Genomic DNA, 12,495 nt, shown 5'->3' with positions numbered 1-12,495 from the left:
GACACCATGGTGGGTTGAGTTGCAAATCAGGGGCCTGGGAGATGATATTTATGAGGAAAGGCTGAAAGCACTCGGGTTATTTAGTCTGGAGAAGAAAAGGCTTAGGGGAAGATTTGATAACAGTCTTCAACTACCTGAAGGGTAATTATAGAGAGGCTGGAGATGGGGTTTTCTCTGCAGCCATAAGGAACAGGACTGGGAGCCTTGGCCTAAAACTTCAGGACGGGAAATTTAGGTTGGAGATTCAGGGGAACTTTCTGACTATGAGGATGGTCAAGCATTGGAAAAGGTTACCTAGAGTAGTGGTGGAATCTCCATCCCTGAGAATTTGTAAGAGCAGATTGGACAGACACTTGGCTGAAATGATTTAGTTGGCTGCTATCCTGCCTTAAGCAGGGGACTAGATTAGATGACCTAGTAAGGTCGCGTCCAGCTTTACTTTCCTGTGATCCTATAAAGATGTGGATTGTTAACAGTAGTAAGAGCTCAGCATAGAACTTGGTCACTGTGCTGTGCTTTGGCAGCCTAGCATATTTGGACTTGAATCTTAGGTACAGAATCATTCTTCGAGGGTTAGGAACAATGCAGATATTACATCTGGCTACAGGCTGAAAGGAGAACAAATAGCATTACTTCAGCAAGTTGTGAGCTTCAGTAGGGTGAAACAATGAGCTTCTGAATAATGAACAAGCCCAGCCGAGAAAGAAATGCCCATTTAGTGTTCGTAATAAAGTGTATTCATCAACCCCAGAAAGCCTGTCCAAAGGCTTGATCTAAAACCTGAAACATGATGGCTAACTGTAGCTTACACATTTATTATTTGGATGTTGAAATTTTTTAACAATTTCTTGCTTTTTGATGTATCTTATTTTAGCAGCAAAAATGTCACAAATGCTCTTAAGTAATACAAGTTATCATGGAATTTTATGGGAATTTCTTTAATAAAGTGCAGCTCTGTCTTTGTGCCTCTCATTCCTAAGATCATATCCTGCCACAACTCAAGTATTGTTCTTTAACAATACCTTACCCAGAACAGACTTCATGATCTATTTTAGACCGGAAGATGCAAAAAAGATATGAAGCAGATATTAGACAATACAAAATTAAAATTCTGAGCAGAAGTTTTATATATATAATATGTGTGTGTGCGCATGTGTGTGTGTGTATATATATGTATATGTATGTAATGGGATCGTGCACTCTGTGTGTGTGTGTGTGTGTGTGTGTGTGTGTGTGTGTATAATATATATCAGTAAAATCTATGGTATCTGGCATTTAACTAACCAGAAATTCCATTAACCAGGATTTCTGGATGGTCAGCTGGACGCAGGGGTGTGTATGGGTGTGGAAAGCTCACACATGATGGCAGCAGCTGCCACCCATCACCCTGCGCTGCATGTAGCCACCACCACCACCCTGCGCTGCTGCCACTCCAAGAGCAGCTCCTTCAACCACCCCCTCACTCCACATTATTATCAGATAACCAGAATTTGTACATAACCAGCAATCCCCTTACCCCAAGGGTGCCAGATTTTACTGTATATATTTTATATATTGTCACACACACACACACACACACACACACACACACACGATCTCCTTCCCTCTGCTGGATTTATTATGGATGAGTGAGGTAGCAATGTGTTTAATATTTAAGTAGCGAAACTAGCCATTTACAAAGCAAGAACACTGTGATGAAATCACTGCAAAATCCAAGGTAGATCTCTCTTCTGTGGTTCTAAAAATGCCTATAAATATACCGAATCTAAAGAAGTGATTCTCAACCCAGGTGCAGTAGCAGTCTGAGGTGCTCTGCGATTCTTGTAAGAGTGCCATGGGGTGTACCACAATACTAACAGTTAGGTGTGTAAAGACCTACACATGAGTCACAACACACCTAGGGATTTCAAGTAGGAACCCATAGTGTGAAAAACTTTTTCACCTGTTGTGTTCTTTCCGAGTTCTTTGCAAGAGAATTGCTCTGTTATTTTTCTGTCATTAAAAATGAGTGAAAGCTAAAAGCTGGCATTTTCTGCAGGGTGCTTTGGGTCTAAAAAGGTTTATAACTACTGAAATAAATGACAAACTACCGCAGTTTAAGAAAATGGGATATGAATAAACATGAATGAATTGGTAGAGAATATTGGTTGACAGCTGCAGCAGCATTAGGCAGTGTTCAGAGGTTACTACAGTAAAACACCATTTTGAAGTGCTGATTTGCTTAGAACTTTTTTGAGGTGTGTAACCTGACAGCAGCTAGTATAATTGCTGTACCTTTTAGAGCAATTGCTGTACCTTTCAGAGCAATCTGTATATTTCCAGTGCCTTAGGCCATGAGCTTTATCTGTAGTTCTACCTCTCTCAGTAAAATTGAGTATGTTCACAAGGAATGTCCAACAGCAGTTGTTTCCTAGCCTAAGTCTTGTAAGTCAAATTACATTTATTTTCATTTAAGGAAGATTTATTGCTGTAGCAGCACTGGTAATTCCAGGCACCTGCTTTGGGGTCTCAGCCAGAAGTCTCAGTTAGGCCTAGGCGAGGCTGTGGTCAGAGGGTGTCCCATCTAAGGTGACTGGGATCCAACAGGAGAAGTTCCCAGTCCAGGTGGAGGTCCCCTACCCAGTGCAGGAAAGCGAAGGACAGCTGTTGCTAGGGGAGGCTTTCTCCAGCAAACTGCTAGGTGCTTAAGGGCTTGGACACAGGAGGCATCCACCTTCCGCACCACGCTGATGAGGCCCTGAGCTTCCTCACTGGTGATCAGGTGAAGACTAGCCCACTGGAGTCAGTAGTGCCTGTTCTAGAAGTCATCCATGAGGCGGTTCTGGAGCCTTTCAGATGAGTGTGACACACCTGCGCCACAGAGTCGCAGATGCCATCCTGTTCATGGCAAAAACCCAGCGGTGGTAGGAGAGGGTGGGCACATACCAGGGCCACCACTGTTGTTGTGCCTCAACCTCCTCTCTGAGGCTTTCTTGGATAGATAGACTGGTGGGCCTAGGAAAATGACCAAGGCTTTGAACCCATTATGGCACCAAGACATGTCTCTAGGCAGGTCTGGGGCCTGAGCCTCAGCTCCAGTGCCCGGCAGAAATGTGTCACTTTTGGTCCAGCTGATAAGGGCTGAGGAGTGCACTCACAGACCTGTTGACACTTGATCAAGGCCTGGACGTCACCCTCACTACTCACAAAACATCATATCATAAACATACGCTGTCACCTTAAGTGGGGGGTCAGCAGCTGGGGCTGCAGCCAATTTCAGGTGGGTTCTGGATTTTTTTCACACTTTAATACATCTCAAAGAAGGGAAAAAGGCTGCAAATAGTAATTTGTCTTTAAAAACATACATTCAGCCTTTAGCGTAAAGATAACTTCATGTTAATCAAGTGAACAAAATTAAGTGTACTAAGCAATAAAATGTATCCCAATAAAACCAGACAGAAACTGAACTGGAAAATACAGAAGCATTGTTCTGGGGATTTACCTAACTCTTTTTATGAGCCATTTTATTACAGCATTTTGACTGCTATGTTTTATTTAGAAAGAACGCTGCATTTTTATTTTAAACAGAGAATAGCCAGCTTTAACTGGAGCTAACAAACTCCTTTTAAATTGCTGCATGTCTTCAGAGTAACTCTTTGAATATATTATATTAATTTCCTGACATGTTGACACCCGAGAAGAAGCTTTTGGTGGTTCTCCCTTCTTTACAGTGAGCAGAACAAATAATTTCTTCTAAAGAAATGAACAGGAGAAATAAATTGTAGCTTCATGCAGCCTCTAAAATAAAATTTAGATAATTATTTCCAAATTCCATAACCTTTCAGAGGTGTTATTTTATTTCTTCCTGAAAGCTGAAAGGAAAGGACTAGCTAAATTACAACAGTGAATAATTAACATTTGTCTCTAATGTAGCCTGTTGAACTTGAAAGGTTTCCGTTTCTTTATACAATGCAGAATCTTTAGAATATTCCTACCTCCTCTTTTTTTGGTTGAATGTTATTATTGTTTTTGACCATCTTAAACACTGCTGCCTGATTCAATTATAAGAATCAATCCAAATTTCTAAGCCTAATTCTGTCTTTAAAGAAATCAAGAGAAGAGCACCCAGTAACTGTACTAGAACCGGTTAAGGCTGTATTAATTTTATCCACCGTTATTTTGAAAATAAATATAATCTCATTTGTTTTAAAAACTGGGATTTTCTACATCTCTTCTCCCTTTCGCCTCCCCCAACCATATCACAACTCTTACTCCTTTAAAAGTACCTCATGTAACATCTTTAACGAGAGATTGAGGGAACTCTGAATCAGTTGGTTGATTGTTATTTATAACCAGTTGTGATGATGTGTTACAAATTTTATGCACAGTTGGCTCTTTTTTTCTTGTTTGCTTTATTTACCTTTTGATCTTAAAACCATGGTATACTTTAAATTAAAAAAAAATTCTGAATTACAGGGAAAGAAAAGAAATCTTTTAATAATAGACCAAAACAGGTATTAGTATAATAAGCAGTAGAGCAGGTCAGCATTTTTTGTTGCAATGCTTTTAGTGAAAAATTACTTTTCCATTTAAAGTTTTTCAATTGTTTAACTAATTCTGAATTTTCAGGTGCATTTATTTTGCTTTATTACTTTTTACCAATAAATATTTTTTTTTAATTATAGGTTTCATAGGAAATTTCAAAGTAAATGTTTTTTAAAGTTTCCCCACACACAAAGAAAAAAATTGTTTTATTTCTTTACACACTCTAGGTAGCAACTTAGTTTACACTGGTGAGTTTCCCTGAAATAGCCATATATTTTGGGAAAAACATTGTTATTGTCTAGGTTAGGAAAATATTCTGCCCTTCAGTAGCTGGATCTTTTCAGACTTTTACTTTAATAACAAATTTTAAAACTGTCTTCTCCTTTTAATGGCCCCACACTTTTTGCCAATATTTATAAAATGTAGCATGAGTCTATGCCAGGGATGGGCAAAGTCCTGTCCACAGCCTGGATCAGGCCAGCTGTGGGCTCCATTTCCCAGCAGCCGCTGCCCGCATGGCTGGGGGCAGTGCTGGCAGGGTATGCAACATGGTGGGGAGCTGCTTCAGGGATGGGTTGGGATCTTGCAGTGGTGATGGCATGGTCCAGAGCCAGGGCAGAGTCATGATCTGCAGCCTGCATGCTCTGGGCAGGGGCATGCAGGCAGTGGATCGTCATTCTGCCCCAAGTCCAGACCACACTGTCACTGCTGCAAAGACAGGTTCGGCTGAGGAAAAAAACTTAGTTCACCCAGGTGTTCCAGGAAGGTTAGATCAGTCTAAAATGGCCGACGTGATCTAAGTTAACCCTGCCTCTGAGGTAGTCTGGCTTAGATTGGGTTGGTCATTTTTAGACCAATCTAACTGTCCCAAACTTCTATGCAGTTCCCAGTGCTGCCTGAGGCCTGTAAAAACCCAGCTGCTGGCCCTAGCCCTGGGACTATACTTTCTCTACCCTTTCCTTGGCACTGGACTATTTTTAGCCTCTGGCCTCACACTCCACCCCCAGATGGACATCTCCACCCCCTACAGACCAGCCAGCCCTGCCCCCCTCAGCCTGTCAAATCCCCAGTTTCTCAAACTGCTCCTGATGCTGGTTTTATCAGTGTTTGCCAGTTCCGTGAGCCAAGGAAGTAAGTCAGGTTGTGGGGAGGGGTGGGCTGATGGGGGGCGTTATTTTTCTGGGGTGGGTGGCTCAGGGGGGTAAAACTAGCCCTTGGTCCCAGGGGGTGGGAAAGAGAGCTCACCCATCCCCCCCTGCAAACCCTGCAAACCCCCACGATCCCAGCAAATCCTTCCAGACTCCAGCAAACCTCCCTACAGAACCCCATATACCTCCCTGATCCTCCCTGTAGACTGTTTCTGCCTCCCTGATTCCCCTACATACCCCTTAATTCCCCCCAGAGTTTACTTTCCCTGCTGATTCCCTCAAGCCCCCTTCCCCACTAGCCCCCTCCATCCCAATTCACCTTAGATTGGGTAGCTATTTTTAATTTGATCTAACCTCTCTCCAACCTCCCCAAATGTCTGTATGCAGTCTATTAGAACTAGCAGTCTATGTAGACGGTTCAGGCTCCATGCCCCAACTTATGATATGTGTTACATGAGCTGTTAAACGTAAGTGTTTTGCTTCACTAGAAAAAAAGAGAAATTGCACAACATTCATTTTAAGTTATTTAGATTTTAAAGTTAAACCTTAGAATGTTAGGAAGTGAGAGTTTCACATTACCTGGTGTGCACAGCCTTATCTGTCTAATAATGTGTATTCTGATCTAGAATCCAAGTACGTGATCAAATACTATTTTGTCCCAGAAAACTCTGGTTAATTTTGTAGATCAAAGGGAATAGAGTTAAGGCTTCACAAGCAATTTTAAATCTGGCATATCCTAACATTTAAGTGCTTGTCTTGATAAAGTTTAAGTTGTGAACTGGATAAAGAAGGGGATACAAAAAATATCGATAAACAGTATAAAGGCTTTGTATATCTCAGTGTCTGAATTCTGTCCATTCTGTTTCAAAACAAACATAACAGCGGTAGAAGATGTTTTTAGATGTACAGTGATGATGATTAGTGATGTGGTGAGACTTTTGCCTGAGAAAGATTACAACTGTATAGTTTACTGTGGATGTAAATGAGATGAGCTACAAGAGAGATAGTAATGAATAGTATAAAGAATGTAATAAAGACGAAAGCTAGGAGGGCAGGAAAGAAATGAATATTAATTTCCTGCCTGCTGCCATATAATGTGAGCTGTGCTTTTTATATGAGTATATTCTGTCACATGGAAGAATGTGAGTGGTCACTGTTGTTAGCCATTCCTGGCTGTTTTGATTTCCCAAGACTAGGAAAGCTTGTGAGGGCATGTCACGTCACTGTACTCAGTAATGTTCTGGATAGGTTGGGAGTGACTTCCCTGGCTGTCTTAAGCTCTTCTTGTACAGGCAGCCATCAGGCTGAAAGTTTATTTAGATCTTTGATACAGACTTTATATCTGGCAAATTACCTGCACTTCCTGTTTGAAAGCTACCCTCCTTCCTACTTGCAAAAGGAAAACTATTTGCTGTTGTTTTCATATTATTTCTTCTGTTCTAGCATTCTGGCACATAGTTCATTTATACCTATTTCTTGATTAATTCTCTTTTTTTCTAAAGAATCATGTTAAAGGAGTTTATCAGCTCAGAAACACTGTCAGATTATTCCATATTTATCTACTGTGAGATAAATAGTAGCAATTTCCTCTGAAGGGTCTAGAAATGGTAATGTTAGAAATGGAACACTAGGTTAGATGAGCAAGTAATCTGATCTGGTGCCGAACATGGTATTGTTTGTTATTGTATTATTTTATTTTTGCTTCCAGCTGCCAGTAAGGGTTCCTACTGATGTTTAGGGGCCTGTTCTAACCCATGGTGCTTTATACAAAGTGCCATGAGTTACAGCCCCCCTGCTCCTGACCCAACAGATGTTTGCCTGTTGGGTTGGGGGGGGATCAAGACTGCTTGCACCTGCCCTGGCCAGTTAGTAAGGGTGCTCCATCAGCCTCCACAGAGTCTGCTGAACTACCCCTCTCCCAAGCTTCCCTTCCCTCCCCCCCTCAGCTCCAAGGCTGTCAGCAGAAGAGGAAGAGGGAGGAAGAAGAGAGAAGCACAGAGCTACCATCTGGGCTTTGCCTGGATGGAGCTGGAGAGGGGGTGGGAGTGGTGGGGTGGAATGAAGTCCCCTCACCTTGTGGGCCCCCTCCAGCTGCCCTGGCTAAGGTACTGTGGGGGAGCTGGGCCAGGCCTATTAGGCGAGGGAGCTCCATTACACCCCTTCCCCTTCCAACTCCAGCAGGGCAAAGCAGCCAGCAGCTGCTGCTGCTACTACTCTCAAAAGGCCAGGCTGGAACAGGGAAGATGGGGAGTGGCAAGGTAGAATGGAGCCCTTGCAACAAAGTAACCCTCAAGGGAATAAAAGTTCCCTAAAGTGCTCTGGTTTAGAGTGTCTTTATTTAATACCTGATTTGATGAGGGTTAATTTTTTGTGTGCTTGGCCGTTTTGAAAGTGCTTTGCAGCCATGCACGTGTGTAATGTCATGGCTGTAGTGTGCTTTCAGGAGCTCAGTCATGCCAAAAATGTAACTTGTGTAAGCACCCTAAGGGATTTTAATGAGACATGCTAACATTGGATTGATTATATATGATGATAAACTATAATAGGATCAATTTTAATAATATAACTAAAGACTATGTGGTAAATCACATGCAACATTTGTAAAAGGTTAATTTAGAATCTCACACTGTTGGATGGTTTCAGAGCTTATGACCTGTGCAGGTGAGTAAATATGGTACAGTAGATTAGGAATTGCTTGCATACACCATTGTTATCCATAGACTTACAGTTGGTTTTTTCCTAGAGATATGAGCCCTTGCGTAATCTGTCGTGTATAACTTGACTGTATTTTTCTTTTAGAAAAAACCTTTTAAAAACATCTAAGCCTAAAGAGACCTCTGTAAAAAATCTTGCAGGAAAAAGGAAGCATACCAGGCTAGATCCAAGAAAAAGCACAGGGATCAGTCAGGACAGAAAAGGAAAGGGCTTGGGAGCCTAAAACAAGACTTAAGCAGAACTGAGGCTGTCTAAATTTTCAGTCCATAAAAGAACCCCTGCTTAGCTGCCACGTAACACACTGGAAGCTTTAAGCTAAGGTTAGCATCTCTCTGGGCGTAGCCCTACAGGTTCCAGTTCCAGTTACTCAGAACAGGGCTCCCTGGATTGCAATAGATATGTTACTCAGCTAGGTTCTACATTTCCTAGTCTAGAGTTAGGGAATGGGCCTCTAATGCACCACTGCTTGGGATTTGGGCAAGGGATGATAGATTGGTTCCAAATGGTGGTTGCTTCCAGATGATGGTTATAGTCACTTACAGAAGGGGGTTTGGTTTATGGGTACTAAGCCTCAGCATATAATGGAGGCTACACAAGGAATAATTCTTTGGGCTGAGAGGGGGAGCGGGGAACAGGACACTTGGGTGTCACTCATGATAGGGCCATAAAGGCTATAATTAAAGTAGGTGCTCCCAGCTTGTGCTTGTTTTAAAATAGGTGTAGAAGTACTCCTGGTATGGCTTCAAGGTTTGGGTTAAGGGTGTTATTCCTTGGGCTGGGGTTAGGTTTACTTACAGCATTCGTTGGAAATAATTACCTTGCTGGGCCTATTAAAGTAATAACACTAATTTTGTTTTTATAATTGACTGTTTTAATAACATACAGAACCCAGAGTGTTGAAGAGGAACAGCAGTATGTCACAAGGCCAAATTGTATTTACGTACCAACTTAAACTGAGTAGTACTTTACATGGTAAATTACACAACAGAAGGTATGAAATACTATTTCTTAATGTGAGTAAGGGTTCCACGATCTGACTCCAAATAAATAAACTTAATTTCTAATCAGATCTGATATGAGTCTGAATTTTTATGAGTTTTAATTGCCTTACAGTTGAAAAAGTCTAGATCTGACATTCCAATGTGGATCCAATTCATGTTTATCAGCTGAAATAGGGCACCTAACAAAGAGATGCTGAAGTCTAACTTCAAATATGTAAGTTCATATCAGTATGCCACTGTTCATAGGTATAGTTTACTTCTGTTTTCTAGTTTATGCCAGGGTAATAGGAGGAGCAAGTCATGTGTATCTGAGCAGTAGGATCTGGATTTCTATTCTTGTCTTGTCACAGCAGGCTCCTACTCATCCATGTTTTTAGCATGTGTATAATTTTAAGCTTATGATGAATCCCATTGGCTTCAATGGAGTTAAGAACAATTACAAACTTTTATTAAATGTAAATTGTTACCTTGCTAAATTGGGGCCATATTGTGGAGGATTAATATTGATTTCTACTGGTTTGCTCATAAAGAGAGCTCTTGAAACATATGGACTTTATGCAGGGTTTACAAAATGTCACTTTCCCTCCGTAGTTTTACCCTTAGTTGAAACAAATGACTCAACCAGCATAAATGCAGTGTTTTTTAATTCCAAGCCTAATGGGAGAGAAAGCAAAGATCATATTTATACAAGGGAACTACAGTCAGCTGGTTGTCCAGCCTTCAAATCTCTGGTAAACAGACTGCTGCTGCAGTTCTATATACAGGATTACCAGCCTTTTAAAAAATGTTTTTCCAGCTAAAAGAATGATTTATTGTAGCTTTTTTTCTGGATAGGAAGCTGGCTATCTGAGGTTACCATATATCCGTGAAATAAAGTAAACAGCATCGCATGCATAAATTCCTTCTTTACTAGGAACACAAAGAGAAGTAAACAGCATATACACTAGAATCAGAGCCTCTGAGCCTAGAAAACCCAAGAGACTTGCCACTGGCACACTTTCTTCCCTCCCCATTTCCCAAATGAATGGTAGGTTTTTCAGCTGTGCCTATATAAGAATAGTGTAAATAGGGCCTAATTTTCAGAGGTGTTGAGTACCTACAACCTCATTTGAAACCAAGCGAAATTGCTGCTGCTCAGTGTCCCTGAGAAATCAAATGCTTAATGACCATAATCTTTTTGTTTGAATTGGTATAATTTGTATTGATGTCAATGGGGAAGTAAGGAGCTATGAAAATATGAGGAAATCTCAGGTCAGTTTCCCCTCTATATAGTAAACTAGAATCTTTTGCTTGACATAAAAAAGTGCCCACACACCATGTCCTAAAGCTGACCAATAAACAAAGTGTACCTCTATGGACATCCTGAAAACAAAAGTAGTCTTGTTTAAATAAATGGGATTACGTGTATGAGTGATTATTGAAGGGATGGGCCACAGGCACACATGTATCACTGCCTGGAGCATGCTGTTCAGAGAGAGGAGTGTAAGCTACAGTCAAACTACTGTTCTTGACCAAATTGTTGCAGAAGGATGGTCTTCTTGAAGATTTATAATACAGAGCACTATGTGTTTCCTGCATTTCTCTTGGAAGGAATTAGACATGGCAGTTCTCAGACAGAAATACTGCAAATTGACGTGTAGTCTACCATTGACATTTTCCCACAAGTGACATGAGCTGCATTTTAATAATGGGATGTGAAAAAGCTTCCATCTTAATTCAAATGATTTTTACACTTTGATGCCTATGAAGGTACTGGCTGCATACAAACATTCATTTCTAGCAGTGGAAAATTTCCATTGGACTCAGAGTGAGAAGCACAGGGCAGTGCTGCTCCCTCCACTTGGCTACGGGGCACCCAGAGCTGAGTGGATTGAGCCCTTTGGCAAAATCCCCACCTGGTCCACATACATGGGACTCCAGTGTGAGGACTGGGTAGGTGTTGTGCCCTGCTATACCAGGAGAGTTTCCCTGGCCCTGGTTCCCAGCCCTGCAGACTTTAAATAACCATGTGTGCCTCCCAGCTGGCTAGCACAAATAGCACTTAAAACCTGGGGGGCAGAGAACTGGGTGGGAAAACTTCCTTGATCCCAGTTCCACACAACCCTAACATCTGGGCCACATGGGCAGCAAGGAGAAGCTGTTGGGACCGGGAACCAGGCTCAGGGAGGCTCTCCATCAAGTCAGTTCCTGGTCCCCAGGCTCCTGTCACTCAGTTGAGGCTGGCGTTTAAAACCCAAGGCTCGGAACTGGGCTAGGGATAAGTTCCCTGACACCAGTTTCTAGTTTCTTGGGGCTTTATCAGTCCCTGACCCCATAACCCAGATGGGTGGTATACAGGCAAGGGGAAGGCAGAGGGAGCCAAGCAAAACCTCCTTGATTCTTCCTAAAACTGGGGACTACCCAGTTTGGGGAAGATGTGGGGAGCCATAGCTTCGTTCTTCCCCCTGATGCTGGATCAGTCTAGGAGGGGAAGAGAGCAGTGGGGCAGAACCCCCAGCTTGCTTCTCACTCCAGGGATTTCTGGGGGGTCTCGGGTTCCAGCGCTGGGGACCCAAGCTGATGCACTAACACAGAAAAGGCCCTGCCTTCTTTTCATTCTGGGGGTCTCCAGTTTGTAAGAACGTTTGTACACTTGTGGATTTCTACCAGTGTAAAACAGTGGAAATCCTTGCTGTGAAGACGATTTGGGAAGCATTGGGATAGATGGAGAATAACTACATGTAGCTTATGACTGATTGTGACACCACTTCTGGTCTGGTCTGTCCATGGTAATTTAATGATTGTGGGGCCTGTGACTACTTGTAGGTACTATGTTTCCCAAATGTGGCCATGAACTCTGGTTTGGAAACTGCTACTCTGTTGCACTGAATTTCTCACCCACCTTGTGTTTTAGTTATTATAATTTGTTTTCATGTTTCAACATATCATATATGTCAATTCTGCCTAGAATTTGGGTTTCTTCAGAAGCTGTTGGCTTAACTTGCTAACTAGCTAGTAGCAGAAATGAAGTCTCTGGTAACCCATTAAAATCTTACTGTAATAAAATAAAAATATCTAACTAACCCAACAGCTTATGGCTGAATATGTAACTTGATTTACAGACTCTA

This window comes from Crocodylus porosus, unplaced genomic scaffold (assembly GCF_001723895.1).
Source record: "Crocodylus porosus isolate Cpor-Errol unplaced genomic scaffold, CroPor_comp1, whole genome shotgun sequence".
Lineage (NCBI taxonomy): Eukaryota > Metazoa > Chordata > Crocodylia > Crocodylidae > Crocodylus > Crocodylus porosus.
Note: the sequence above shows the minus strand (reverse complement) of the source record.